The sequence below is a fragment of the Podarcis raffonei genome, chromosome 2 (genome assembly GCF_027172205.1).
Source record: "Podarcis raffonei isolate rPodRaf1 chromosome 2, rPodRaf1.pri, whole genome shotgun sequence".
Lineage (NCBI taxonomy): Eukaryota > Metazoa > Chordata > Lepidosauria > Squamata > Lacertidae > Podarcis > Podarcis raffonei.
In genome coordinates this window covers 77349211-77353463 of record NC_070603.1, presented here as the reverse complement: position 1 = coordinate 77353463, position 4253 = coordinate 77349211, and positions in this window count along the sequence as shown.

Genomic DNA, 4253 nt, shown 5'->3' with positions numbered 1-4253 from the left:
GCCTTCACTGGTTCTGATTTAAAGGAGAGGTAGAGCTGGGTGTCATCTGCATACTGATGAACACCCAGTCCAAACCCCCTGATGATCTCTCCCAGCGGCTTCATATAGATATTAAAAAGCATGGGGGAGAGGACAGAACCCTGAGGCACCCCACAAGTGAGAGCCCAGGGGTCTGAACACTCATCCCCCACCACCACTTTCTGGACACGGCCCAGGAGGAAGTGCCCCCAGCTCCCAGCTCCCAGCTCCCAGCCCCTCTAGACGGTCCAGAAGGATGTTATGGTCGATGGTGTCAAAGGCCGCTGAGAGATCCAGCAGAACTAGGAAACAGCTCTCACCTTTGTCCCTAGCCTGCCGGAGATCATCAACCAGCGCGACCAAGGCAGTTTCAGTCCCATGGTGAGGCCTGAATCCCGATTGGAAGGGATCCAAATGGTCTGTTTCCTCCAGGCGTGCTTGGAGTTGTTCAGCAACCACCCGCTCAATCACCTTGCCCAAGAATGGCAGATTTGAGACTGGGCAATAGTTGGCCAAATTTGCCGGGTCTAAAGATGTTTTTTTAAGAAGCGGTTTAATGACCGCCTCTTTCAGCGGGTCTGGGAAGGCTCCCTCACAGAGGGAAGCATTCACCACCCCGCAGAGCCCATCGCCCAGCCCTTTCCGGCTCGCTTTTATCAGCCAGGATGGGCAAGGATCAAGGAGACAGGTGGTCGGTTTCACTTGTCCAAGCAGCCTGTCCACATCCTCAGTGGTAACAGATTGGAATTGATCCCATGTAACAGGACCAGACAGAACTCTAGCACTCTCCCGCCCTAGCCCTGCTCCCACGGTGGAGTCTACCTCCTTCTGAATCTAAGCGATTTTATCTGCAAAAAACTTTGCAAAAGCATTGCAGGAGATCTTGGGGTCCCTACCAGGCCCCGGTTGTACAGATGGTTCCAATAGATGGCGAACCACCTGAAAAAGTCTCCCGCTGCTGTTTTCTGCAGATGCAATGGAGGCGGCGAAGAAGGCCCTCTTCGCCGTCGCCATTGCCACTTGGTAGGCTCGACGTTGAGCTCTAACCCGTGTCCGGTCTGATTCAGAATGAGTTTTCCGCCACCGGCGCTCTAGCCATCTCAACGATTATTTCATCACCCTCAGCTCCGGGGAAAACCACGGGGCTGTCCGGGCTCCATGCAATCGGAGAGGGCGCTTCGGAGCCAGACAGTCAATAGCCCTGGTTAACTCCGCATTCTAGCGTGCCACCAGGGAATCAGCTGAAAGGCCATCAACTTGGGATAAAGCATCCCCTACCACTCTCTGGAAGCCAATTGGATCCATTAAGTGGCGGGGGTGGACCATCCGAATCGGTCCCACCTCCCTGCAGAGGGGAAGGGTTGCGGAGAAGTCCAGTTGCACCAGGAAGTGATCTGACCAGCAGTTTGACACTTCATTTGTTTCGCTTTTAGTTAGTGTCAGATCACCAACATCCATAGAGGTGAACACCAAGTCTAAGGCATGTCCACGGCTATGAGTTGGGCCAAACTTATTCAGGGACAGCCCCATGGAGGCCATGCTTTCCACGAAGTCCCGAGCGGCCCCTTGTAAGGTCGTGTCGGCATGGATGTCGGGATGGATATTGGCTTACTAAACCGTTCTTTACTAACCCAGGGACAGGAAGGGTGTCCATATGTTGCCACATCCTGTTCTCTTCACATATGGGCTTTGGCATTGAACATTGTTTGCATATAAACCATAATTTCCCACCGTACTCAAACCTGTAAACTTTGGTTTAAATGATCCACAGTCTCAAACCAAAGCTGGCATACAAAGGAAGAGATAAAACAGTGTGCCAGCATGGCAGATTACTTTGGTTTCACAAACTGGAGTTTATCAAGTGGCAATCGTTACTTCTTAGCTGGCGCACTTTGTATTATCTAATTAAAATTGCCATTGGTTCTTTTTTCAGGGAACCATACTGTGCTTTATACACCTGTAAGGGATATTTGAGAATTTTCACATATGTGGCTAATAAGAATAGCTTCAGGCACAACTTCCCCCCAAACCAAGTGCTTAGAAAGGCATCTGGAGTACAACTAATTATTCACGATGGTTTTTGTCCAAGATAGCCATCATTATCTGCTTTGAAACTGTTGTTTTGTTAGAATTTATGAAGTGTTCTTTTTCTATAGCAAGACTCAAACACTGAAAATTAGGAAAGACAAAACGTAATTTCTTTCTTTATTGGTGCAATTGTATCTTGACCTACCCTACAAAAATTTTAAATATATTTTGCCCTTCTTACTAGCTACATTTAGAAGCAACTAGACTTGTCATTTTATCAGAATGTAGGATATGGTCAGTTTTTTAATCCAATTTCAACCATGTGTTAAAACTGACATTAGTGAAAAACCATAATCCTGAGTTTGGATGAAAAGACAAGATGAGTTTAAAGGAAACAGACTAAACACTGTTTAGTCTGTTCACAGCTTCCTTCTGCTTGTTTGTGTAGAACTGTATTTTACGCATTAGCATTTTGTTTTTAAAATGCCCATGGAGAACTTGCTGCAAGAAAGAGTACCATGCTGGAAATTGCTCTTCAGCCATTTAACGCGGGTGGCACTGTGGGTTAAACCACAGAGCCTAGGACTTGCTGATCAGAAGGTCAGCGGTTCGAATCCCTGCGACTGGGTGAGCTCCCATTGCTTGGTCCCTGCTCCTGCCAACCTAGCAGTTTGAAAGCATGAAGTGCAAGTAGATAAATAGGTACCGCTCCAGCGGGAAGGTAAACGGCGTTTCCATGCGCTGCTCTGGGTCACGAGAAGCAGCTTAGTCATGCTGGCCACATGACCCGGAAGCTGTCTGCGGACAAACGCCGGCTCCCTCGGCCTATAGAGCAAGATGAGTGCCACAACCCCAGAGTCAGTCATGACTGGACCTAATGGTCAGGGGTCCCTTTAACTTTAAGCTGCAAGACATGATAAGTACAACATGCCTATAAAATTTCTAGGTAATAGTTCTGAACAGGAAGTGAAAAAAAGTGTGTCTGGAAATATGTGTTTTTAATAATGTCGTTGATGGTTTGTATTTCTTAAATTACTGTATGTTTTTGACAAGATATGTTGTTTAACGTTCCTTCTATTGTCTTTTTTATTTCTTTTCTTTTTTTTGTTGTAGACCTTTTTCCTTTCCCTTTATAATAGAATATTGTGTCTCATGTGTAACTTTTAATGTGCAAATAAAAATTAAAGGGGGAAAAGGGGGAAAAAGTGTGTCAGCTTCTTAATGATCATCCAATGAGTTTTGCTTTCTGAGGAGTCAGGACATGCCGCCACTGGGTTTTCAAGCTTATTTTCGACTGGATTTCTCTCTTCCTTTCCATGGTCTTAGCCTTCAGCCTTCAGCCGCCACCCCCACCCCCCTTCTCCATTGTTCACACTTAAGCAGTTTGAGAACTTTGACCTTCCTGTCTTCCATGTCCGCCCCAAGGCATTTTGGCACCCGAGGCAAATCACAAAATGGTGCCCCACTCCCCACCAGAAAAGAAGGGATGAGTGAAGTTCTACCTCAGAAACAAAGGGGGGGGGAGGGAGAATAAATATCTACATTTGGCTCTTCTGCCCCTATAGATCCTGTTGCGTAAAGTGGCCTCCACACCTGGCCTCATGGGTGGTCCAGTCCTGTCATCTTCAAATGTTTAGCTCCGATGCCATCTCCTTAATGACTGAGCAGCTACCCTTTTTTAACACTGAAAGCATTCAACCACATGAAAAATCACACTAGTATTGCATGTAAGCAAGGACACACCTGGTTTAAACGCAAACAGCATTTGCTATCTTCCATACTGTGCACCTCCTTCTGCCATAGCATTTTAATATTTGTTTAATATTTGTTTTTAAATTGCTTTTATTTTTTATGTATGTCATTTTAAACTGATTGATATTAATGCTGTATTCTTAGTTTTAGATTTTATGATTTATGTGGAAATTGTTTTCCATTGGGTTGTGTACTTTTGGATGTGTTTTATTTATTGCTTATGACTTTTGTTATGCTGGTAATTGTGTAAATCTTGTCATGTTGTCAACCGTCTTGAGCATTGGATTAACTATGGGAAGGCGGCATGCAAATAAAATGATGATGATGATGATGATGATGATGATAATTTTGCCAGGGATGAATGTTCAGGGGAAAGAAAACTCCAGTGCAGGGTGGTTCATTACTCAAAACAGCACATCCACACAAATCCAATGAGATGACTAATTATAGGCACA